This window comes from Oncorhynchus gorbuscha, unplaced genomic scaffold, assembly GCF_021184085.1.
Source record: "Oncorhynchus gorbuscha isolate QuinsamMale2020 ecotype Even-year unplaced genomic scaffold, OgorEven_v1.0 Un_scaffold_2447, whole genome shotgun sequence".
NCBI classification, from domain to species: Eukaryota; Metazoa; Chordata; class Actinopteri; order Salmoniformes; family Salmonidae; genus Oncorhynchus; species Oncorhynchus gorbuscha.
Window position 1 is genome coordinate 17,023 of NW_025746956.1, and position 27,978 is coordinate 45,000.

At 45.2% G+C, this 27,978-nt stretch overlaps 1 pseudogene; it reads right to left on the reverse strand.

Moving 5' to 3' along the window:
* The window catches only part of LOC124025780, a 60,525-nt pseudogene continuing 32,547 nt past the window's right edge, over nt 1-27,978 (reverse strand).

A 27,978-nucleotide genomic window follows, 5' to 3' on the forward strand; every position in this document is an offset into this window, starting at 1 on the left:
TTTTTACATTTATTTTAAACAGTTGCTGTGGATTTTAAATTTATTATACAAGAAGATATTGCAGAAAAAAAGACAAAAACTGATTTTTTTTTTTTTTTTAAAGATGGAAACAGTTTGACTAGTTGACTAAAGGAGAAGGGGGGATATGAAGAGGATCACATCAGGAATTACTAGTCTCAAGCTTCAACACTTCTGCAACTGGTTCTCTTCTTTAAAAAGACCAAATCATCCTTCTTGGTTTCTGCTAACGATGTCGTCTATCTCTTTTCTCTGCCCCCCCCCCCACCACCACTATACGCAGCAACGCTCTTTACATTTTGAAACAACTCTTATTATTAAAAACAAAAACAAAATAAACCAGGAAAAAGTAAAGTTCATCTTCCTGTCCTTTTCTTCCAATTTCATTTCTTTCATCCGGACAAAAATAGGCAGTCGGAGTTAGAGAAGCCAAAAACCTAACAGCCTCAAAAACAGTAGAAGGGCGGTGGTGGGGGGAGGAATGGGGAGAGGGGGTTTGGGTGGAAGGGGTGGTATAGTATTCATCATCATCATCAGCAGCCTGCTAATGGATGGATGGATGGATCCGTGTGACAGGAGACATCACGGTGTGTGTCTGTGGAAGGTGTTAGAGGTGGGGCACAGACAATTCGTTGGTTACAGTCTGTGGTTATGGTGGGTAAAGGAGGAGGAAGAGAGAGAGGAGGAAGAGGAGAGGGGAGGAGGAAGAAGAGAGAGGGGAAGAAGAGAGAGGGGGAAGAAGAGAGAGGAGGAAGAGGAGGGATGAGGAAGAGGAGAGAGGAAGAAGAGGGATGAGGAAGAGGAGAGAGGAAGAGGAGGGTTGCTCAGTTGTGGATCTTGATAGCTTTCTCCAGGTAGGTATAGCGACCTCTCTTCGGGGCTTTGTTGAAGTGGTCCAGGCCTAACCAGGGTCGAGGGTGGGACATGTTACCTAGAGGGGAGAGGAGGGATGTTACAAAACCACAGCACATAGTTAACATTCTGAGAGAGAGGAAGCCTGGTGGTGGTGGTCCTAGTAGTGTCACAAAACCACAGCACATAGGTAACAGTCAGAGAGAGGAAGCCTGGTGGTGGTGGTCCTAGTAGTGTCACAAAACCACAGCACATAGGTAACAGTCAGAGAGAGGAAGCCTGGTGGTGGTGGTAGTAGTAGTGTCACAAAACCACAGCACATAGTTAACAGTCAGAGAGAGGAAGCCTGGTGGTGGTGGTAGTAGTAGTGTCACAAAACCACAGCACATAGTTAACATTCTGAGAGAGAGGAAGCCTGGTGGTGGTGGTAGTAGTAGTGTCACAAAACCACAGCACATAGGTAACAGTCAGAGAGAGGAAGCCTGGTGGTGGTGGTAGTAGTAGTGTCACAAAACCACAGCACATAGTTAACAGTCAGAGAGAGGAAGCCTGGTGGTGGTGGTAGTAGTAGTGTCACAAAACCACAGCACATAGTTAACATTCTGAGAGAGAGGAAGCCTGGTGGTGGTGGTAGTAGTAGTGTCACAAAACCACAGCACATAGGTAACAGTCAGAGAGAGGAAGCCTGGTGGTGGTGGTAGTAGTAGTGTCACAAAACCACAGCACATAGTTAACATTCTGAGAGAGAGGAAACCTGGTGGTGGTGGTAGTTGGTAGTAGATAGTAGTAGTAGTTAGCAGTAGTGATAGTAGTAGTGTCACAATACCATAGCACATAGTTAACATTCTGAGAGAGAGGAAGCCTGGTGGTGGTGGTAGTTGTTGTAGTAGTATTAGTAGTTGGTAGTACTAGTAACAGTGGCAGCGGTAGTTAGCAGTAGAAGTGGCAGCGGTAGTTAGCAGTAGAAGTGGCAGCGGTAGTTAGCAGTAGAAGTGGCAGCGGTAGTTAGCAGTAGAAGTGGCAGCGGTAGTTAGCAGTAGAAGTGGCAGCGGTAGTTAGCAGTAGAAGTGGCAGCGGTAGTTAGCAGTAGAAGTGGCAGCGGTAGTTAGCAGTAGAAGTGGCAGCGGTAGTTAGCAGTAGAAGTGGCAGCGGTAGTTAGCAGTAGAAGAAGTTAGCAGTAGAAGTGGCAGCGGTAGTTAGCAGTAGAAGTGGCAGCGGTAGTTAGCAGTAGAAGCGGCAGCGGTAGTTAGCAGTAGAAGCGGAAGCGGTAGTTAGCAGTAGAAGTGGCAGCGGTAGTTAGCAGTAGAAGTGGCAGCGGTAGTTAGCAGTAGAAGTGGCAGCGGTAGTTAGCAGTAGAAGTGGCAGCGGTAGTTAGCAGTAGAAGTGGCAGCGGTAGTTAGCAGTAGAAGTGGCAGCGGTAGTTGCAGTAGAAGTAGCGGTAGTAGTAGTAGTAGTAGTAGTAGCAGTAGTAGTAGTAGCAGTAGCAGCAGTAGTAGTAGTAGCAGCAGCGGTAGTTAGTAGTAGAAGTGGCAGCGGTAGTTAGCAGTATTAGCTAAAAGTCCCAGAATAACCACTGGGCTGATATTTGGTTCTTTCTGCCGGTTATCAACACAACACAGAATATCTTCTCCTCTATATTCCATTTCTTGTAAAAATATAACACTATGTTCCTGATTCAAACCCATATCAGAAACTCAGCAGACTAAACAATAACATGTAATTTGAGACAGGGTTCATGTGTTCATCTATGGCCATAATATTGGGTCAAATCACATTAGACCTATAATTCATAACAGCTAAATAATTTAATGTATTAAATTAATAGTTTAGGTCCAAAATGACAAAAGCTTCTATATTGCAATAGTCTACATGACATAGAAATACAATCTAATTTACACAGCATACTAAGATTCCCAGAGTGCATTTCATTTCCCAGGGTGCAACGCTCTGCCCAGGACTGCTGGCTAGCTACCGCCCTCCCCCCCTAGAGAAGACGAGTAGCCTGGCTAGCTACCGCGCCCCCCTAGAGAAGACAAGTAGCCTGGCTAGCTACCGCCCCCCCCCCTAGAGAAGACATGTAGCCTGGCTAGCTACCCCCCCCTAGAGAAGACATGTAGCCTGGCTAGCTACCTCCCCCTAGAGAAGACATGTAGCCTGGCTAGCTACCTCCCCCTAGAGAAGACATGTAGCCTGGCTAGCTACCTCCCCCTAGAGAAGACATGTAGCCTGGCTAGCTACTACCGCCCCCTAGAGAAGACATGTAGCCTGGCTAGCTACTACCGCCCCCTAGAGAAGACATGTAGCCTGGCTAGCTACTACCGCCCCTAGAGAAGACATGTAGCCTGGCTAGCTACTACCGCCCCTAGAGAAGACATGTAGCCTGGCTAGCTACTACCGCCCCCTAGAGAAGACATGTAGCCTGGCTAGCTATACCGCCCCCTAGAGAAGACATGTAGCCTGGCTAGCTATACCGCCCCCAGAGAAGACATGTAGCCTGGCTAGCTATACCCCCCCTAGAGAAGACATGTAGCCTGGCTAGCTACCCCCCCTAGAGAAGACATGTAGCCTGGCTAGCTATACCGCCCCCTAGAGAAGACATGTAGCCTGGCTAGCTACCGCCCCCTAGAGAAGACATGTAGCCTGGCTAGCTATACCGCCCCCTAGAGAAGACATGTAGCCTGGCTAGCTATACCGCCCCCTAGAGAAGACATGTAGCCTGGCTAGCTATACCGCCCCCTAGAGAAGACATGTAGCCTGGCTAGCTACCGCCCCCTAGAGAAGACATGTAGCCTGGCTAGCTACCGCCCCCTAGAGAAGACATGTAGCCTGGCTAGCTACCGCCCCCTAGAGAAGACATGTAGCCTGGCTAGCTATACCGCCCCCTAGAGAAGACATGTAGCCTGCTAGCTAGCTACCCCCCCCTAGAGAAGACATGTAGCCTGGCTAGCTACCGCCCCCCCTAGAGAAGACATGTAGCCTGGCTAGCTACCCCCCCTAGAGAAGACATGTAGCCTGGCTAGGTACCCCCCTAGAGAAGACATGTAGCCTGGCTAGGTACCCCCCTAGAGAAGACATGTAGCCTGGCTAGGTACCCCCCCTAGAGAAGACATGTAGCCTGGCTAGCCCCCCCCCTAGAGAAGACATGTAGCCTGGCTAGGTACCCCCCTAGAGAAGACATGTAGCCTGGCTAGCTACCTCCCCCTAGAGAAGACATGTAGCCTGGCTAGGTACCCCCCTAGAGAAGACATGTAGCCTGGCTAGCTACCTACCCCCTAGAGAAGACATGTAGCCTGGCTAGGTACCCCCTAGAGAAGACATGTAGCCTGGCTAGGTACCCCCCTAGAGAAGACATGTAGCCTGGCTAGCTACCTCCCCCTAGAGAAGACATGTAGCCTGGCTAGCTACTACCCCCCCTAGAGAAGACATGTAGCCTGGCTAGCTACCCCCCCTAGAGAAGACATGTAGCCTGGCTAGCTATACCGCCCCCCTAGAGAAGACAAGTAGCCTGGCTAGCTACTACCCCCCTAGAGAAGAGACAGGCAGGATCCTCTCAATCCGTAGACATTGGACAGAAGCCCCCTAAAGTAACAGAAATTGTGTAGAACCTGTTTCATGTTCTAGTGTTCAAAAGAGAACGTTTTGGCATACCGTGCAAAACCAGTAGCTAGTAGTACTGTACCTGGCTGTGGCTGGAAAACCAGTAGCTAGTAGTACTGTACCTGGCTGTGGCTGGAAAACCAGTAGCTAGTAGTACTGTACCTGGCTGTGGCTGCAAAACCAGTAGCTAGTAGTACTGTACCTGGCTGTGGCTGGAAAACCAGTAGCTAGTAGTACTGTACCTGGCTGTGGCTGGAAAACCAGTAGCTAGTAGTACTGTACCTGGCTGTGGCTGGAAAATAGCTAGTAGTACTGTACCTGGCTGTGGCTGGAAAACCAGTAGCTAGTAGTACTGTACCTGGCTGTGGCTGGAAAACCAGTAGCTAGTAGTACTGTACCTGGCTGTGGCTGGAAAACCAGTAGCTAGTAGTACTGTACCTGGCTGTGGCTGGAAAACCAGTAGCTAGTAGTACTGTACCTGGCTGTGGCTGGAAAACCAGTAGCTAGTAGTACTGTACCTGGCTGTGGCTGGAAAACCAGTAGCTAGTAGTACTGTACCTGGCTGTGGCTGGAAAACCAGTAGCTAGTAGTACTGTACCTGGCTGTGGCTGGAAAACCAGTAGCTAGTAGTACTGTACCTGGCTGTGGCTGGAAAACCAGTAGCTAGTAGTACTGTACCTGGCTGTGGCTGGAAAACCAGTAGCTAGTAGTACTGTACCTGGCTGTGGCTGGAAAACCAGTAGCTAGTAGTACTGTACCTGGCTGTGGCTGGAAAACCAGTAGCTAGTAGTACTGTACCTGTGGCTGTGGCTGGAAAACCAGTAGCTAGTAGTACTGTACCTGGCTGTGGCTGGAAAACCAGTAGCTAGTAGTACTGTACCTGGCTGTGGCTGGAAAACCAGTAGCTAGTAGTACTGTACCTGGCTGTGGCTGGAAAACCAGTAGCTAGTAGTACTGTACCTGGCTGTGGCTGGAAAACCAGTAGCTAGTAGTACTGTACCTGGCTGTGGCTGGAAAACCAGTAGCTAGTAGTACTGTACCTGGCTGTGGCTGGAAAACCAGTAGCTAGTAGTACTGTACCTGGCTGTGGCTGGAAAACCAGTAGCTAGTAGTACTGTACCTGGCTGTGGCTGGAAAACCAGTAGCTAGTAGTACTGTACCTGGCTGTGGCTGGAAAACCAGTAGCTAGTAGTACTGTACCTGGCTGTGGCTGGAAAACCAGTAGCTAGTAGTACTGTACCTGGCTGTGGCTGGAAGTCTTTCAGGTTGACCTCGTACTCATCCTCAGTGATGTGCTGATGCCGGCCCATCATCACTATCGCAAACTTGAACTGCAGACAAAACAAAGAACACAGTGAGTATTCAGTAAGGGGTTTCTACTCCTCCCTCCCTCCTGGTTATAACAGGTCAGTAAGGGGTTTCTACTCCTCCCTCCCTCCCTCCTGGTTATAACAGATCAGTAAGGGGTTTCTACTCCTCCCTCCTGGTTATAACAGGTCAGTAAGGGGTTTCTACTCCTACCTCCCTCCTGGTTATAACAGGTCAGTAAGGGGTTTCTACTCCTACCTCCCTCCTGGTTATAACAGGTCAGTAAGGGGTTTCTACTCCTACCTCCCTCCTGGTTATAACAGGTCAGTAAGGGGTTTCTACTCCTCCCTCCTGGTTATAACAGGTCAGTAAGGGGTTTCTACTCCTCCCTCCTGGTTATAACAGGTCAGTAAGGGGTTTCTACTCCTCCCTCCTGGTTATAACAGGTCAGTAAGGGGTTTCTACTCCTCCCTCCTGGTTATAACAGGTCAGTAAGGGGTTTCTACTCCTCCCTCCTGGTTATAACAGGTCAGTAAAGGGTTTCTACTCCTCCCTCCTGGTTATAACAGGTCAGTAAGGGGGTTCTACTCCTCCCTCCTGGTTATAACAGGTCAGTAAGGGGTGTCTACTCCTCCCTCCTGGTTATAACAGGTCAGTAAGGGGTTTCTACTCCTCCCTCCTGGTTATAACAGGTCAGTAAGGGGTTTCTACTCCTCCCTCCTGGTTATAACAGGTCAGTAAGGGGTTTCTACTCCTCCCTCCCTCCTGGTTATAACAGGTCAGTAAGGGGTTTCTACTCCTCCCTCCCTCCTGGTTATAACAGGTCAGTAAGGGGTTTCTACTCCTCCCTCCCTCCTGGTTATAACAGGTCAGTAAGGGGTTTCTACTCCTCCCTCCTGGTTATAACAGGTCAGTAAGGGGTTTCTACTCCTCCCTCCCTCCTGGTTATAACAGGTCAGTAAGGGGTTTCTACTCCTACCTCCCTCCTGGTTATAACAGGTCAGTAAGGGGTTTCTACTCCTCCCTCCCTCCTGGTTATAACAGGTCAGTAAGGGGTTTCTACTCCTCCCTCCTGGTTATAACAGGTCAGTAAGGGGTTTCTACTCCTCCCTCCCTCCTGGTTATAACAGGTCAGTAAGGGGTTTCTACTCCTCCCTCCCTCCTGGTTATAACAGGTCAGTAAGGGTTTCTACTCCTCCCTCCCTCCTGGTTATAACAGGTCAGTAAGGGGTTTCTACTCCTCCCTCCCTCCTGGTTATAACAGGTCAGTAAGGGGTTTCTACTCCTCCCTCCCTCCTGGTTATAACAGGTCAGTAAGGGGTTTCTACTCCTCCCTCCCTCCTGGTTATAACATTACATTACATTTAAGTCATTTAGCAGACGCTCTTATCCAGAGCGACTTACAAATTGGTGCATTCACCAGGTAAGTAGTTTAGGTTATAATGATGATGGCTGACGGATGTAGCAGCATAGGGCTAGGCTATAGATGGCTGACGGATGTAGCAGCATAGCGGCAGGGTAGCCTAGTGGTTAGAGCATTGGACTAGTAACCGAAAGGTTGCAAGTTCAAATCCCGAGCCGACAAGGTACAAAATCTGTCGTTCTGCCCCTGAACAGGGAGTTAACCCACTGTTATAACAGGCCGTCATTGAAAATAAGAATTTGTTCTTAACTGACTTGTTGAATAAAGGTTTAATTTTTTTTTTTAAATAAAAAAAAATAGCGGCTAGGCTATAGATGGCTGACGGATGTAGCAGCATAGCGTCAGTATAGATGGCTGGTGGATGTAGCAGCATCCCTCCTAGGCTATAGATGGCAGATGTAGCAGCATAGCGGGTAGGCTATAGATGGCTCCTGGATATAGCAGCATAGCGGCTAGGCTATAGATGGCTGACTGATGTAGCAGCATAGGGCTAGCTATAGATGGCTGATGGATGTAGCAGCATAGCGGCTAGGCTATAGATGGCTGACGGATGTAGCAGCATAGCGGCTAGGCTATAGATGGCTGATGGATGTAGCAGCATAGCGGCTAGGCTATAGATGGCTGACGGATGTAGCAGCATAGGGTTTCTAGGCTATAGATGGCTGACGGATGTAGCAGCATAGCGGCTAGGCTATAGATGGCTATCGATGGCTCCTGGATATGGCAGGCAGTAGCAGGGCTAGGCTATAGATGGCTGGTTGGATGTAGCAGCATAGGTCAGGCTATAGATGGCTTTCGGATGTAGCAGCATCGGCTAGGCTATAGATGGTTTTTAATAACAGAAAACAGTAGGGTTTTAACAACTCCTCGCCCAATTCCATTTATAACGTTGCTCACTGTCAGTATGAGGTGTATCAAAACGCTCCCTCACCCTGGTACTATAACAGCAGAGAAACAAGGGTTTGGGTTTTAGACTCATAGTTAAGACAGGTCGTTGTCTACGGTTTCTACTCCTCGCCTTATGCTCTTGGGGGACTCCCCCGTATGATAGTGTACATGTTGACGTCAGGCAGCTGAAACGTCCCATAATTCAATTCACCATGGTTGTACATCCCGCAGAAAAGTCAGCCGGTTTTAACTCCCTCTGGTTATACAGGAGAAGTCAACATACAAGTTTAAGTAAAAAACAAATGTATAAAAGTGTAGAAAAATGTGCTGCTAATGCACAGGACGGCACAAACACTCTCGTAAAAGTAATGATGTTTCTGTTTGGTTCACATTTGGAAATGGTAGAAATGAACATTTTCCTTATTCAGAAGTTCCAGCTAGGCAGGTTAACGTTAGCTAGATTTAGTAGGTGTATATGAATAATTATATAGTTAATATAAGTAGACATGCAATCATAATTGACTAACACATATAAAGCATCCACAAGCTACCGATGGCTGAAAACACAATTGCGGGATGAGACAAATTTCTGGACAAGGGCAGTCCATTTAAAAACCTAAATCATTATCCAAAATCATGAGTTTCCACTTCATTTGAGGGCTGAGGGGAGAGGGTGTCTTTTAAGTGTTTGGAATGCAGCCAAGGACTGGGCAGACACTGTCATAGCAGGAAGCAGGTTAATTGTACATTACTGTTGACCAAATAATGGTTTTTAGAACACAAAAAATCTGCAGTTTGTGTAGCCTAATCATCGAAATTACCGACATTATCAAAATGGCTTCGGTATGAGGGCAATGTTGTCAGTGTATTTTCGGTTTATCGTTAGTGGACACCCTGGTAAGAGAGCAATGGCGAGGGAGGAGGAGAGAGAACAGGCGAGAGAGGGAAGGGAGGAGAGAGAGAAGGCGAGAGAGGGAAGGGAGGAATAGGGAGGGAGTGAAGACTGGGAAGAAAGTACTGACCTTTTCAAACTCTTTCTCCTGTATTTCCAGCATGCTCTGAATCCTCCTCATCACATCTCTGAACGGCTCACCCTGAGAACACACACACAAGAGGTAGTCAAACGCACAGGAAAAATCCAGCAGCGATACAATCCTCCAAGCTGTTTAAAGGCACAGTCAATTTAGTGTATGTAAACTTCTGACCCACTGGAATTGTGATACAGTGAATTATAAGTGAAATTATCTGTCTGTAAACAATTGTTGGAAAAATTACTTGTGTCATGCACAAAGTAGATGTCCTAACCGACTTGACAAAACTATAGTTTGTTAACAAGAAATGTGGAGTGGTTGAAAAACAAGTTTTAATGACTCCAACCTAAGTGTATGTAAACTTCCAACTTCAAGTGTATATCAAACCTTTGATCTACTCAAAGATCCATTATTAGTGTGTTGTAACCACTCCTATAAAAATATATATATTACCACTCCTATAAAAATATATATATTACCACTCCTATAAAAACATATATATTACCACTCCTATAAAAACATATATATTATCACTCCTATAAAAATATATATATTATCACTCCTATAAAAATATATATATTATCACTCCTATAAAAATATATATATTATCACTCCTATAAAAATATATATATTATCACTCCTATAAAAATATATATATTATCACTCCTATAAAAATATATATATTATCACTCCTATAAAAATATATATATTATCACTCCTATAAAAATACATATATATTACCACTCCTATTAAAAATATATATATATTACCACTCCTATTAAAAATATATTTGGGGGACTCCTATAAAAATATATATATTACCACTCCTATAAAAACATTATATTACACTCCTATAAAAACATATATTATTACTCCTATAAAAACATATATTCACTCCTATAAAAACATATTATTACACTCCCATAAAAATATATATATTATCACTCCTATAAAAATATATTATTACCACTCCTATAAAAACATATATATTACCACTCCTATAAAAACATAGTATTACCACTCCTATAAAAACATATATATTACCACTCCTATAAAAATATATATATTATCACTCCTATAAAAATATATATATTATCACTCCTATAAAAATATATATATTATCACTCCTATAAAAATATATATATTACCACTCCTATAAAAATATATACATTACCACTCCTATAAAAATTATAGCATTACCACTCCTATAAAAATATATATATTACCACTCCTATAAAAATATATATATTACCACTCCTATAAAAACATATATATTACCACTCCTATAAAAACATATATATTACCACTCCTATAAAAACATATATATTACCACTCCTATAAAAACATATATATTACCACTCCTATAAAAACATATATATTACCACTCCTATAAAAACATATATGCTATAAAAGGGCATATATTAAAACTCCTATAAAAATATATAATTATCCACTCCTATAAAAATATATATATTATCACTCCTATAAAAATATATACATTATCACTCCTATAAAAATATATACATTATCACTCCTATAAAACTATATACATTATCACTCCTATAAAACTATATACATTATCACTCCTATAAAACTATATACATTATCACTCCTATAAAAATATATACATTATCACTCCTATAAAAAATATATACATTATCACCTATAAAAATATATACATTATTCCTATAAAAATAAAAATCTCCATATATATATTATCACTCCTATAAAAATATATATAATTACCACTCCTATTAAAAATTATAAATTGGCACTCCTATGAAAAAATATTTATTCAGTGTATAAAAATATATATTTACCACTCCTATAAAAACATATGGACACCCTATAAAAACATATATTACCAGGGATAAAAACATATATATTACCACTCCTATAAAAACATATATATTACCACTCCCATAAAAAATATATATTATCACTCCTATAAAAATATATATATTAGACTCCTATAAAAATATATATATTACCACTCCTATAAAAACATATATATTACCACTCCTATAAAAACATATATATTACCACTCCTATAAAAATATATATATTACCACCCTGAGAACCTATAAAAATATATATAAACTCCTATAAAAGGAAAAACCCTATAAAAACATATATAATCCTCCTATAAAAATATATATATTATCACTGTTTAAAAAACATAATTTATGTAAAATAAACATTCTGACCCACTAAAAATATGTATATACTCCTATAAAAACATATATATTACCACTCCTATAAAAACATATATATCTGTCTATAAAAACAATTGTTGGAAAAAACATATGTCACTCCTATAAAAACATATATATTACCACTCCTATAAAAACATATATATTACCACTCCTATAAAAACATATATATTAGTGGTCCTAAAAACATATATATTATGACTCCTATAAAAATATATATATTACCACTCCTATAAAAATATATATATTATTCACTCCTATAAAAATATATATATTATCACTCCTATAAAAATATATACATTATCACTTCTATAAAAATATATACATTATCACTCCTATAAAAATATATACATTATCACTCCTATAAAAATATATACATTATCACTCCTATAAAAATATATACATTATCACTCCTATAAAAATATATACATTATCACTCCTATAAAAATATATACATTATCACTCCTATAAAAATATATACATTATCACTCCTATAAAATATATACATTATCACTCCTATAAAAATATATACATGATCACTCCTATAAAAATATATACATTATCACTCCTATAAAAATATATATATTATCACTCCTATAAAAATATATATATATTATCACTCCTATAAAAATATATATATTATCACTCCTATAAAAATACAAATATTATCACTCCTATAAAAATACAAATATTATCACTCCTATAAAAATATATATATTATCACTCCTATAAAAACATATATATTATCACTCCTATAAAAACATATATATTATCACTCCTATAAAAACATATATATTATCACTCCTATAAAAACATATATATTATCACTCCTATAAAAACATATATTATCACTCCTATAAAAATATATATATTACCACTCCTATAAAAACATATATATTACCACTCCTATAAAAATATATATATTATCACTCCTATAAAAATATATATATTATCACTCCTATAAAAATATATATATTATCACTCCTATAAAAATATATATATTACCACTCCTATAAAAACATATATATCATTATCACTCCTATAAAAACATATATATTATCACTCCTATAAAAACATATATATTATAACTCCTATAAAAACATATATATTACCACTCCTATAAAAATATATATATTATCACTCCTATAAAAACATATATATATTACCACTCCTATAAAAACATATATTATCACTCCTATAAAAATATATATATTTATCACTCCTATAAAAATATAAAGATCCAGTCCGGGAAAAAATAAATAATAATAAATACATTGGAGGCCCCTTTACACTTCATTGCTGTGATGCAAAACTCCTGACAAAAATGCAGAGCGAATAGAACAACTTCGAAGAAAGACCTTTGATAAATCTTGGGGAATCTCTTGTCCAACAGGTTAAAGTCATGTACAGCAACACCAAGATTTAAAACAGTAAAATAAACTTCTCAGAGAGTATTGAACAGACCAGAGGAGTTAAACAAGGAATGTGTATGTGTTCTGTCCGTTGTCTCCATATGTGTTCTGTCCGTTGTCTCCATGTGTATGTGTTCTGTCCGTTGTCTCCATATGTATGTGTTCTGTCCGTTGTCTCCATGTGTATGTGTTCTGTCCGTTGTCTCCATGTGTATGTGTTCTGTCCGTTGTCTCCATGTGTATGTGTTCTGTCCGTTGTCTCCATGTGTATGTGTTCTGTCCGTTGTCTCCATGTGTATGTGTTCTGTCCGTTGTCTCCATGTGTATGTGTTCTGTCGTCTCCATGTGTATGTGTTCTGTCCGTTGTCTCCATGTGTATGTGTTCTGTCCGTTGTCTCCATGTGTATGTGTTCTGTCCGTTGTCTCCATATGTATGTGTTCTGTCCGTTGTCTCCATATGTATGTGTTCTGTCCGTTGTCTCCATGTGTATGTGTTCTGTCCGTTGTCTCCAATGTGTTCTGTCCGTTGTCTCCATGTGTAGTCTCCATAAGACCGTTGTCTCCATATAAATCTGTCCGGGAATCTCTTGTCTCCATATGTATGTGTTCTGTCCGTTGTCTCCATATGTATGTGTTCTGTCCGTTGTCTCCATGTGTATGTGTTCTGTCCGTTGTCTCCATGTGTATGTGTTCTGTCCGTTGTCTCCATATGTATGTGTTCTGTCCGTTGTCTCCATGTGTATGTGTTCTGTCCGTTGTCTCCATATGTATGTGTTCTGTCCGTTGTCTCCATATGTATGTGTTCTGTCCGTTGTCTCCATATGTATGTGTTCTGTCGTTGTCTCCATATGTATGTGTTCTGTCCGTTGTCTCCATGTCTCCATATGTATGTGTTCTGTCCGTTGTCTCCATGTGTATGTGTTCTGTCCGTTGTCTCCATGTGTATGTGTTCTGTCCGTTGTCTCCATGTGTATGTGTTCTGTCCGTTGTCTCCATGTGTATGTGTTCTGTCCGTTGTCTCCATATGTATGTGTTCTGTCCGTTGTCTCCATATGTATGTGTTCTGGCCATTGAAATGCTCTCTTAAGTCTAGATCGAACAATAACATCAAGGGTTTACAAAATCATAGACTAAAAACAAGTCTTAATATATGCAGATGTCTCAAGTTTAACTTTTTAATTATTATTATTTATTTTTTTTTAATCACATATGAGCAAATAATATTTACATTTATTTGATTGGACAAAATTAAACATGCTTCAGCTACAGCAGACTAGACACCTCTGTCTGAGACAGCAGACTAGACACCTCTGTCTGAGACAGCAGACTCGACACCTCTGTCTGAGACAGCAGACACGACACCTCTGTCTGAGACCGCAGACACGACACCTCTGTCTGAGACCGCAGACACGACACCTCTGTCTGAGACGACACCTCTGTCTGAGACCGCAGACACGACACCTCTGTCTGAGACCGCAGACACGACACCTCTGTCTGAGACAGCAGACACGACACCTCTGTCTGAGACAGCAGACACGACACCTCTGTCTGAGACAGCAGACACCTCTGTCTGAGACAGCAGACACCTCTGTCTGAGACAGCAGACACCTCTGTCTGAGACCGCAGACACCTCTGTCTGAGACCGCAGACACCTCTGTCTGAGACCGCAGACACCTCTGTCTGAGACCGCAGACACCTCTGTCTGAGACCGCAGACACCTCTGTCTGAGACCGCAGACACCTCTGTCTGAGACCGCAGACACCTCTGTCTGAGACCGCAGACACCTCTGTCTGAGACCGTAGACTAGACACCTCTGTCTGAGACCGTAGACTAGACACCTCTGTCTGAGACCGTAGACTAGACACCTCTGTCTGAGACCGTAGACTAGACACCTCTGTCTGAGACCGTAGACTAGACACCTCTGTCTGAGACCGTAGACTAGACACCTCTGTCTGAGACCGTAGACTAGACACCTCTGTCTGAGACCGTAGACTAGACACCTCTGTCTGAGACCGTAGACTAGACACCTCTGTCTGAGACCGTAGACTAGACACCTCTGTCTGAGACCGTAGACTAGACACCTCTGTCTGAGACCGTAGACTAGACACCTCTGTCTGAGACCGTAGACTAGACACCTCTGTCTGAGACCGTAGACTAGACACCTCTGTCTGAGACCGTAGGACTAGACACCTCTGTCTGAGTAGACTAGACAGTCAGTCCCAGACAGATCCTCTGTCAGAACAGTCAGTCCCACCAGACCAGTCAGTCCCACCAGACCAGTCAGACCCATGCTTCAGATCCAGTCAGTCCCACCAGATCCAATCAGAACAGTCAGTCCCACCAGATCCAGTCAGTCCCACCAGATCCAGTCAGTCCCACCAGATCCAGTCAGTCCCACCAGATCCAGTCAGTCCCACCAGATCCAGTCAGTCCCACCAGATCCAGTCAGTCCCACCAGTTCCAGTCAGAACAGTCAGTCCCACCAGATCCAGTCAGTCCCACCAGATCCAGTCAGAACAGTCAGTCCCACCAGATCCAGTCAGTCCCACCAGATCCAGTCAGAACAGTCAGTCCCACCAGATCCAGTCAGTCCCACCAGATCCAGTCAGACCTACCAGATCCAGTCAGTCCCACCAGATCCAGTCCAGTCAGTCCCACCACCAGATCCAGATCCAGTCCCACCAGATCCAGTCAGTCCCACCAGATCCAGTCAGTCCCACCAGATCCAGTCAGTGAGACATGAAACAGAGTAAGACAACACACCTGTCTGATCTTCAACAGGAAAGGGATTCCAAACGTTCCAAAGACCTCCTTGTGGAAATGTGCGACGGGAATCAACATCTCAGTGTCCTTATCCAGGTCTACCTGGTCCAGAGGAAGTTCCTAGAGCGAGAGAGAGAGGGGTTAGGAGAGGAGGAACGTACCTCTTTTCTGACAGTGTGGAGAGAGAGAGAGAGAGAGAGAGAGAGAGAGAGAGAGAGAGAGAGAGAGAGAGAGAGAGAGAGAGAGAGAGAGAGAGAGAGAGAGAGAGAGAGAGAGAGAGAGAGAGAGAGAGAGAGAGAGAGAGAGAGGAGTGAGCAGAGAGAGGTTAGGAGAAGAGGAGGAACGTACCTCTATTCTGACAGTGTGGAGAGACAGAGAGAGAGACAGAGAGAGACGGAGACAGAGACAGACAGAGACAGAGACAGACAGAGACAGACAGAGACAGACAGAGACAGAGAGAGACAGAGAGAGACAGAGAGAGACAGAGAGAGACAGAGAGAGACAGAGAGAGACAGAGAGAGACAGAGAGAGACAGAGAGAGACAGAGAGACAGAGAGAGACAGAGAGAGACAGAGAGAGACAGAGAGAGAGAGAGGAGGAACATACCTCTATTCTGACAGTGTGGAGAGACAGAGAGAGAGAGACAGAGACAGACAGAGACAGACAGAGACAGACAGAGAGATGTTAGGAGAGGAGGAACATACCTCTATTCTGAAGGTACGGCTGGCGGCGGGAGATAAACATTCTAACAGCTCGTCCTCCTGGTGAACCCCGATGATCTTATAGCTTACTATCTCCAACAGTCTGGAGAGGGAGGTGGGAGAGAGAGGGCGTGAGAGAGAGAGAGAGGGCGTGAGAGAGAGGGCGTGAGAGAGAGAGAGAGGGCGTGAGAGAGAGAGAGAGGGCGTGAGAGAGAGAGAGGGCGAGAGAGAGAGAGGGCGTGAGAGAGAGAGAGAGGGCGTGAGAGAGAGAGAGAGGGCGTGAGAGAGAGAGAGAGGGCGTGAGAGAGAGAGAGGGCGTGAGAGAGAGAGAGGGCGTGAGAGAGAGAGAGAGAGAGGGCGTGAGGGGAGAGAGAGAGGGCGTGAGGGGAGAGAGAGAGGGCGTGAGGGGAGAGAGAGAGGGCGTGAGGGGAGAGAGAGAGGGAGAGGGCGTGAGGGGAGAGAGAGAGGGCGTGAGGGAGAGAGAGAGGGCGTGAGGGAGAGAGAGAGGGCGTGAGGGAGAGAGAGAGGGCGTGAGGGAGAGAGAGAGGGCGTGAGGGAGAGAGAGAGGGCGTGAGGGAGAGAGAGAGCGTGAGGGAGAGAGAGCGTGAGGGAGAGAGAGCGTGAGGGAGAGAATGAGGGAGAGAGAGAATGAGGGAGAGAGAGTGAGAGGTTAGAGGCAGGGTGGAGAAAAGTAGAGAACAGCAGCAGTTATGCCTAATAATAGCATTGAAGAACCCCAGGATGTAATACAGGCCTGACCACCAGAGGGCAGCACTGTGGTGACAGTCTCTCTGCTTACCGGAGCTTCTCTGAGCCTTTGTCGGAGAGCTCCACAGCTTTTTTACATTCCTCCAGCAGGTCCCTGACACAGCCGTGTTTATCTGGGTAGAGAGTGATCTCCTGGAGGGAGAGAGTTAGTCATTTATTCATCATCAGGGTCAAAAGGTTAGAAAGCCTGAGTGAGATCACATTTTTCACACGAGGTGACAGTACAGAATGTTACTTTTTACTTTTTGTGTGCAATCTAAACGTCGCCTCTCCACCGTGTGCAATCTAAACGTCGTCTCTCCACCGTGTGTAATGTAAACAGGGAGGGGGGTGTGGTGTTACCTCTTCTCTCTACTGTGTGTAATGTAAACAGGGAGGGGGGTGTGATGGTACCTCTTCTCTCTACTGGGTAATGTAAACAGGGATGTTACCTCTTCTCTCTACTGTGTGTAATGTAAACAGGGAGGGGGTGTGATGTTACCTCTCTCTCTACTGTGTGTAATGTAAACTGTTACCTCTTCTCTCTACTGTGTGTAATGTAAACAGGGAGGGGGTATGATGGTAACTGTGTGTAATGTAAACAGGGAGGGGGTATGATGGTACCTCTTCTCTCTCTGTGTGTAATGTAAACAGGGAGGGGGTGTGATGGTACCTCTTCTCTCTACTGTGTGTAATGTAAACAGGGAGGGGGTGTGATGTTACCTCTTCTCTACTGTGTGTAATGTAAACAGGGAGGGGGTGTGATGTTACCTCTTCTCTCTACTGTGTGTAATGTAAACAGGGAGGGGGTGTGATGGTACCTCTTCTCTCTACTGTGTGTAATGTAAACAGGGAGGGGTGTGATGTTACCTCTTCTCTCTACTGTGTGTAATGTAAACAGGGAGGGGGTGTGGTGTTACCTCTTCTCTCTACTGTGTGTAATGTAAACAGGGAGGGGGTGTGATGTTACCTCTTCTCTCTACTGTGTAATGTAAACAGGGAGGGGGTGTGATGTTACCTCTTCTCTCTACTGTGTGTAATGTAAACAGGGAGGGGGTGTGGTGTTACCTCTCTCTCTACTGTGTAATGTAAACAGGGAGGGGGTCTGTGTATCTTCATACTGTGTAATGTAAACAGGGAGGGGGTGTGATGTTACCTCTTCTCTCTACTGTGTGTAATGTAAACAGGGAGGGGGTGTGATGTTACCTCTTCTCTCTACTGTGTGTAATGTAAACAGGGAGGGGGTGTGGTGTTACCTCTTCTCTCTACTGTGTGTAATGTAAACAGGGAGGGGGTGTGATGGTACCTCTTCTCTGTTTTGGCTGTTGAGCCATGTGGACTTAAAGCTCCTCCTGTTTTCAAAGTCTGTGATCTTCATCTTCAACTGAGAGGAGACAACATTAACAGTTAGTACACCCCCAAACACCCATAGGTACACCCCCCACACCCATAGGTACACCCATAGGTACACCCCCCACACCCATAGGTACACCCCCCCCACACCCATAGGTACACCCATAGGTACCCCCCCACACCCATAGGTACACCCCCCCCACACCCATAGGTACACCCCCCACCCATAGGTACACCCCCCACACCCATAGGTACACCCCCCACACCCATAGGTACACCCCCCACACCCATAGGTACACCCCCCCACACCCATAGGTACACCCCCCACACCCATAGGTACACCCCCCACACCCATAGGTACAACCCCCCACACACAGGTACACACACAATGTCAACCTATGTCCTATCGTGATTATGTACCCAGAAGACATTGCGGTGTACGATGCCATCGCCCCCTATCGGACAGACACATTGTGATGTACGATGCCATCGCCCCCTATCGGACAGACACATTGTGATGTACGAGGCCATCGCCCCCCTATCGGACAGACACATTGTGATGTACGATGCCATCGCCCCCTATCGGACAGACACATTGTGGTGTACGATGCCATCGCCCCCTATCGGACAGACACATTGTGATGTACGATGCCATCGCCCCCTATCGGACAGACACATTGTGATGTACGAGGCCATCGCCCCCTATCGGACAGACACATTGTGATGTACGAGGCCATCGCCCCCTATCGGACAGACACATTGTGGTGTACGATGCCATCGCCCCCCTATCGGACAGACACATTGTGGTGTACGATGCCATCGCCCCCTATCGGACAGACACATTGTGATGTATGAGGCCATCGCCCCCTATCGGACAAACACATTGCGGTGTACGAGGCCATCGCCCCCTATCGGACAGACACATTGTGATGTACGATGCCATCGCCCCCTATCGGACAGACACATTGTGATGTACGAGGCCATCGCCCCTATCGGACAGACACATTGTGATGTACGATGCCATCGCCCCTATCGGACAGACACATTGTGATGTACGAGGCCATCGCCATCGGACAGACACATTGTGATGTATGCCGGACGGACACACATTGTGATGTACGAGGCCATCGCCTATCGGACAGACACATTGTGATGTACGAGGCCACATCGGACAGACACATTGTGATGTATGAGGCCATCGCCCCCTATCGGACAGACACATTGCGGTGTACGATGCCATCGCCCCCCTATCGGACAGACACATTGCGGTGTACGAGGCCATCGCCCCCCTATCGGACAGACACATTGCGGTGTACGATGCCATCGCCCCCTATCGGACAGACACATTGTAAAAATGTTTTAATATCGTAAAATAAGAAGCTAAAACAACAGTTGGGCTGTAGAGCAACATCTAATGCAACGGGACGAATCAAGATAATGTTGAACGCCCGGGAGAATCACGAGGAAAGATAATGTAGTCGAAAGCCTCGGGAGAATCACGAGGAAAGATAATGTAGTTGAACGCCTGGGAGAATCACGAGGAAAGATAATGTAGTTGAAAACCTGGTCAGAGGCTAAGAGCAGAAGAATCACGAGGAAAGATAATGTAGTTGAAAGACCAGGAGAATCACGAGGAAAGATAATGTAGTTGAACGCCTGGGAGAATCACGAGGAAAGATAATGTAGTTGAAAGACCAGGAGAATCACGAGGAAAGATAATGTAGTTGAAAGCCTGGTCAGAGGCTAAGAGCAGACCTTATATAATACTCTTCTCTGGTGGTGGAGGAGCTTCAGCATGAAGCAGGTGTGTGTGTGTGTGTGTGTGTGTGTGTGTGTGTGTGTGTGTGTGTGTGTGTGTGTGTGTGTGTGTGTGTGTGTGTGTGTGTGTGTGTGTGTGTGTGTGTGTGTGTGTGTGTGTGTGTGTGTGTGTGTGTGTGTGTGTGTGTGACACCGATGGGTTTGGGGTCTGCCGGCCGATGGGACTCGTATCTTAAACATCTGAATGGGACTGATAGGAAGGGACTCGTATCTTAAACATATCTTAAACATCTGAATGGGACTGATAGGAAGGGACTCGTATCTTAAACATCTGAATGGGGACTGATAGGAAGGGACTCTGAATGGGGTATCTTAAACATCTGAATGGGGACTGATAGGAAGGGACTCGTATCTTAAACATCTGAATGGGGACTGATAGGAAGGGACTCGTATCTTAAACATCTGAATGGGGACTGATAGGAAGGGACTCGTATCTTAAACATCTGAATGGGACTGATAGGAAGGGACTCGTATCTTAAACATCTGAATGGGGACTGATAGGAAGGGACTCGTATCTTAAACATCTGAATGGGGACTGATAGGAAGGGACTCGTATCTTAAACATCTGAATGGGACTGATAGGAAGGGACTCGTATCTTAAACATCTGAATGGGGACTGAAAGGAAGGGACTCGCTGCTCTGCTGTCTACCGAGAGAGACACCGTTCTTCACCGGGACGCGCCGGTCAAGTTCAAATAGACTCAGCCATCCACTGTCACGTCGCCGTCAATGATGACTGTCAATCATATCTCTCTCACACACACACACACACCCCACCCCCACACACACACACCCACACCTGTTGGTAGTAGAGTTTCTTGGGTTGACGTGGTTTGAAGAACTGCAGCAAATCTCGGAGTGTTCCTTCATAGTTGTGTCTGAGAGGATTCCCAGGTCCGTCTCTGTACCTGCCCAGAGAGGAGAGGAGAGGGGGAGGAAAGAGGAGGAGGAGACAGAGGGGGGAGGAGAGAAGGAGGAGAAACATAGGGAAGGGGGAGGAGAGAGAGGGAAGGAGGATAAGAGAGTGAAGGAGAAGAGAAGAGAGAGAGAGAGAGAGAGAGAGAGAGGGAAGGAGGGAGGGACATAGGGAAGGGGGAGGAGAGGGTGAAGGAGAAGGAGAGGGAAGGAGGAGGAAAGAGGAGGAGAAACATAGGGATGGGGGAGGAGAAGAGAGGGAATGAGGAGAGAGAGAGGGAGTAGGACGAGAGAGAGAGGGAAGGAGGAGAGAGACGGGGGGAGGAAGAGGGAAGGAGGAGGAGCGAGAGAGGGAGTAGGACGAGAGAGAGAGGGACAGGTTACTCAACAAGTCAACTTGGGGCTTCAAACTTTTCATACTGTACTGCACGTGTAAAACCGGAGTGTGTGTGACGGCAGTCCTACCCCTGGGACTTGAAGAACTGGAGGAGCATGGGATCTGTGTTCAACCTCTGAGCCACCGTCTTCGCCACCTGACAAGACAGGTTAAAGAGACTCTCCGGTACTTTTGTAGGGTGAGGCACAGCTTCAAGAAAACAGTTGCTTTCAAACTACGGATTTCATGGCAAATTGAGGTAAGACAGTAATTCCGCTCACAGATCAATACATGAATATGAACAACAGTATGAACAACAAACACCTTGACACATCCAGCCCAAAGCAGTAGGTTCAGAAATACATTTAAAGTACGGAGCATGTCTTTAACAAAACACACTAGCTTTATGGAACAATACCCAAAGTACCAGAGCATGTCTTTAAACACACTAGCTTTATGGAACAATACCCAATGTACCAGAGCATGTCTTTAACAAAAAAACACACAAAGTACCAGAGCATGCTTTATGGAACAATACCCAAAGTACCAGAGCATGTCTTTAAACACACAAAGTACCAGAGCATGCTTTATGGAACAATACCCAATGTACCAGAGCATGTCTTTATGGAACAATTAACAAAACACACTAGCTTTATGGAACAATACCCAAAGTACCAGAGCATGTCTTTAAACACACTAGCTTTATGGAACAATACCCAAATGTTGAAGGAACGTCCACAATGCAAGACTGTGTGACCTCTTGTAGTTCATCCTGTTGGTAGTGTGTGTTACCTGGAAGTAGTTCATCCTGTTGGAGAGTGTGACGACAAAGCCGGGGGTCGTTGTGGATGGTCTTGTCACAGAAGATAACGTCCACTCGGTGGTAGAGGTCCCGGAAGTAGTCCTTGGCTGTGGGCAGCTCACTGCTGTCGTTCTCTGGGTCGTCTCTGTGGAGAGAGGAGAGGACAGGAAGAGAGAGGAGAGGAGGAGAGGACAGGAGGAGAGGAGAAGAGAGAGGAGAGGACAGGAGGAGAGGGAGAGGACAGGAGGAGAGGAGAGAGGAGAGGAGAGAGGGAGAGAGGACAGGAGGAGAGGACAGGAGGACAGGAGGAGAGGACAGGAGGAGAGGACAGGAGGAGAGGACAGGAGGAGAGGGAGGAGGACAGGAGGAGAGGACAGGAGGACAGGAGGAGAGGACAGGAGGACAGGACAGGAGGACAGGAGGAGAGGACAGGAGGGAGGACAGGAGAGAGGAGGAGAGGAGAAGAGAGGAGAGGAGAGGAGAAGAGAGGACAGGAGAAGAGAGGACAGGAGAAGAGAGGACAGGAGAAGAGAGGACAGGAGGAGAGGAGAGAGGAGAGGACAGGAGGAGAGGACAGGAGGAGAGGAGAGGAGGAGAGGACAGGAGGAGAGGAGAGAGGACAGGAGGAGAGGAGGAGAGGAGAGAGGACAGGAGGAGAGGAGAGAGGACAGGAGAAGAGGACAGGAGGACAGGAGAGGACAGGAGGAGAGGAGAGAGGACAGGAGGAGAGGAGAGAGGACAGGAGGAGAGGAGAGAGGACAGGAGAGGAGAGGAGAGGAGAGGAGAGGAGGAGAGGAGAGGAGAGGAGAGGAGGAGAGGAGAGGAGAGGAGAGGAGAGGAGAGGAGAGGGAAAACAGACAGACATTAGCTGGGAGAGGCTAGTCAATATGTTACCCGAATTCTCCAAACACAATGTGTTGAGATGACCAGAACATTCTCCCCATCTCGGTTCCCTCCTGTGGGTTGTTGTTAGATTCCCATGTTGGAAAGACTTACTTCTGGAAGACGATGATGTCTCCGTCCATGAGCTCATCTAGGGCCTTGTCCAATGACACGTCGTAGTCCTGTATGCGCTCGGTTAGATTAGGCTTCACTTCCTGGAACACAGACACATGGGGGATGGAGGCTGTTTGTGTAGATGTGACGGACCTGGAGTTGGGTGACCTGTGTTCTCACCTCAGAGAAGGCTAGTGTGTGTGTGTGTGTGTGTGTGTGTACCTCATAGAGGATAAGGCTGGTCTCCTGTTGAAAGCCTGCTCTCTCACACATGACGGGCAGCAGGTCTCCTGGTAGAGAAAACAACATACATTTACCACTGCTACACACACACACTTCAACTCTAATACTACTCCACATCTACCACAGGATTTAACACTGCTACACACACACACACACACTTCCACTCTAATACTACTCCACATCTACCTCAGGATTTAACACTGCTACACACACACACACACACACACACACACACACACACACACACACACACACACACACACACACACACACCTCAACTCTAATACTACTTCACATCTACCTCAGGGTTCTCCTCAGGATTTAACAAGGTGGAGCTGCTGAGTAAGGAGGGGAGGCCTAACTGAAACCCCCCCACTAACTGACCCCCCTAACTGAAACTGAACCCCCACTCTAACTGAACCCCCCCCTCTAACTGAACCCCCCACTCTAACTGAACCCCCCCCCCTCTAACTGAACACCCCCACTCTAACCCCCCTCTAACTGAACCCCCCCCCCCTCTAACTGAACCCCCCCCCCTCTAACTGAACCCCCCCCCACTCCAACTGAAACAGTTAAAATAATAAACGTATTTTACAGGATATAGCTGTGAGATATGTCCCCTTCTGCTTTTTTGGATCATACATCTTCAAGAACAGCCCCCTCTAACTGAACGATCATTAAAATAAGGACAACCCATTTTTACTGACCCCATTAAAAAAACATCCAGTTTCTTTGAAATGACTTGTGATTTCATCTTTAAGTAGCTGCTTTGTACCGTGGTCATTAGTCAGAAACCCCCCCGATCAGAGGACTGTCCTAAACCCCCTGGGAATAAAGGAATACCAGCCTTTGATAATTGGAACCCCCTCCCCCTTTGATAATTGGCTAATAGTCCCGGCCCTAATAGTCCCCCTTTGATAATTCTAATAGTCCCCCCTAATAGTCCCCCAATTCAATTTAAAAATAATTGGCTAATAGTACGTATTTTTGGATATAGCCTTTGATAATTGGCTAATGTCCCGGCCTTTGATAATTGGCTAATAGTCCCTGCCTTTTTTGGATCATAGTCCCATCTTCAAGAACAGCATAATAGTCCCCGTCTGATAAGCTAATAGTCCCGGCCTTTGATAATTTAAAGTCCCGGCCTTTGATAATTGGCTAATAGTCCCGGCCTTTGATAATTGGCCGGCCTTTGATAATTGGCTAATAGTCCCGGCCTTTGTAATTAAAATAATTAATAGTCCCGGCCTTTGATAATTGGCTAATAGTCCCGCCTTTGATAATTGGCTAATAGTCCCGGCCTTTGATAATTGGCTAATAGTCATCTTGATAATTGGCTAATAGTCCTGCCTTTGATAATTGGCTAATAGTCCCGGCCTTTGATAATTGGTCAGTCCCGGCCTTTGATAATTGGCTAATAGTCCCCCCTTTGATAATTGGCTAATAGAGGCCTTTGATGTGGCTAATAGTCCCAACCTTTGATAATTGGCTAATAGTCCCGGCCTTTGATAATTGGCTAATAGTCCCGGCCTTTGATAATTGGCTAATAGTCCCCGGCCTTTGATAATTGGCTAATAGTCCCGGCCTTTGATAATTGGCTAATAGTCCCCGGCCTTTGATAATTGGCTAATAGTCCCCGGCCTTTGATAATTGGCTAATAGTCCCGGCCTTTGATAATTGGCTAATAGTCCCCGGCCTTTGATAATTGGCTAATAGTCCCCCTTTGATAATTGGCTAATAGTCCCCGGCCTTTGATAATTGGCTAATAGTCCCGGCCTTTGATAATTGGCTAATAGTCCCGGCCTTTGATAATTGGCTAATAGTCCCCGGCCTTTGATAATTGGCTAATAGTCCCGGCCTTTGATAATTGGCTAATAGTCCCGGCCTTTGATAATTGGCTAATAGTCCCCGGCCTTTGATAATTGGCTAATAGTCCCGGCCTTTGATAATTGGCTAATAGTCCCGGCCTTTGATAATTGGCTAATAGTCCCCGGCCTTTGATAATTGGCTAATAGTCCCGGCCTTTGATAATTGGCTAATAGTCCCGGCCTTTGATAATTGGCTAATAGTCCCGGCCTTTAATTAATAATAGTCCCGGCCTTTGCTAATAGTCCCGGCCTTTGATAATTGGCTAATAGTCCCGGCCTTTGATAATTGGCTAATAGTCCCCGGCCTTTGATAATTGGCTAATAGTCCCGGCCTTTGATAATTGGCTAATAGTCCCGGCCTTTGATAATTGGCTAATAGTCCCGGCCTTTGATAATTGGCTAATAGTCCCGGCCTTTGATAATTGGCTAATAGTGGCCTTTGATAATTGGCTAATAGTCCCGGCCTTTGATAATTGGCTAATAGTCCCGGCCTTTGATAATTGGCTAATAGTCCCGGCCTTTGATAATTGGCTAATAGTCCCGGCCTTTGATAATTGGCTAATAGTCCCGGCCTTTGATAATTGGCTAATAGTCCCGGCCTTTGATAATTGGCTAATAGTCCCGGCCTTTGATAATTGGCTAATAGTCCCGGCCTTTGATAATTGGCTAATAGTCCCGGCCTTTGATAATTGGCTAATAGTCCCGGCCTTTGATAATTGGCTAATAGTCCCGGCCTTTGATAATTGGCTAATAGTCCCGGCCTTTGATAATTGGCTAATAGTCCCGGCCTTTGATAATTGGCTAATAGTCCCGGCCTTTGATAATTGGCTAATAGTCCCGGCCTTTGATAATTGGCTAATAGTCCCGGCCTTTGATAATTGGCTAATAGTCCCGGCCTTTGATAATTGGCTAATAGTCCCGGCCTTTGATAATTGGCTAATAGTCCCGGCCTTTGATAATTGGCTAATAGTCCCGGCCTTTGATAATTGGCTAATAGTCCCGGCCTTTGATAATTGGCTAATAGTCCCGGCCTTTGATAATTGGCTAATAGTCCCGGCCTTTGATAATTGGCTAATAGTCCCCGGCCTTTGATAATTGGCTAATAGTCCCCGGCCTTTGATAATTGGCTAATAGTCCCGGCCTTTGATAATTGGCTAATAGTCCCGGCCTTTGATAATTGGCTAATAGTCCCCGGCCTTTGATAATTGGCTAATAGTCCCGGCCTTTGATAATTGGCTAATAGTCCCGGCCTTTGATAATTGGCTAATAGTCCCCTTTGATAATTGGCTAATAGTCCCGGCCTTTGATAATTGGCTAATAGTCCCGGCCTTTGATAATTGGCTAATAGTCCCGGCCTTTGATAATTGGCTAATAGTCCCGGCCTTTGATAATTGGCTAATAGTCCCGGCCTTTGATAATTGGCTAATAGTCCCGGCCTTTGATAATTGGCTAATAGTCCCGGCCTTTGATAATTGGCTAATAGTCCCGGCCTTTGATAATTGGCTAATAGTCCCGGCCTTTGATAATTGGCTAATAAATTGGCTAATAGTCCCGGCCTTTGGTGGCTAATAGTGCCTTTGATAATTGGCTAATAGTCCCGGCCTTTGATAATTGGCTAATAGTCCCGGCCTTTGATAATTGGCTAATAGTCCCGGCCTTTGATAATTGGCTAATAGTCCCGCCTTTGATAATTGGCTAATAGGCTAATAGTCCCGGCCTTTGATAATAATAGTCCCGGCCTTTGAGGATCCACCGTCGGCCTTTGATAATTGGCTATAGTCCCGGCCTTTGATTTGGTAATAGTCCCGGCCTTTGATAAGTCTATCATCCGGCCTTTGATAACTAATAGTCCCAGGGTTGATAATTGGCAATAGGGTCCCACTTTGACATTGGCTAATAGTCCCGGCCTTTGATAATTGGCTAACACACCACACTTTGACACATTGGTTACACACACACACTAATAGTCCCGGCCTTTGATAATTGGCTAATAGTCCCGGCCTTTGATAACACACACACCAGGGTTGATAACTAATACACTTTGATAATTGGCTAACACAGGGTTACGGCCACACTAATAGTCCCGGCCTTTGATACACACAGGGTTACAATAGTCCCACCACAGGGTTACACCTTTGACACACACTAATAGTCCCGGCCTTTGATAATTGGCTAATAGTCCCGGCCTTTGATAACACAGTCTACACTCACACACTTGGGTAACAGGGTTACACACACACAGGATCCACACACACAAAAATATAGTCCAGGGATTCACACACACACACACACACACAGGGTTACACACACACACACACACACACACACACACACACACACACACACACACACACACACACACACACACACACACACACACACACACACACACAGGTTTCCAGGACAACCTGCTGGTTGTGTTACTCACAGACTTGCTGCAGTCTGCCTCGTAGTCCAGCATGGCAGGTCTCTTGGTGCCGTTGCTCCGGGCCTGCATGGGCCACAGCCTCATCTGGTCCTGTGGGAATCCCTGTAGCACATCAATACACTGTCAGACTGGGCCTACACACAAGCATGGTTCCTCTCCAGGGTTCTTAATTCGACGTCCTCAGGGAGAAGTAGAACAGAGGTGGAACAGCAGGATAAAAGGTTAA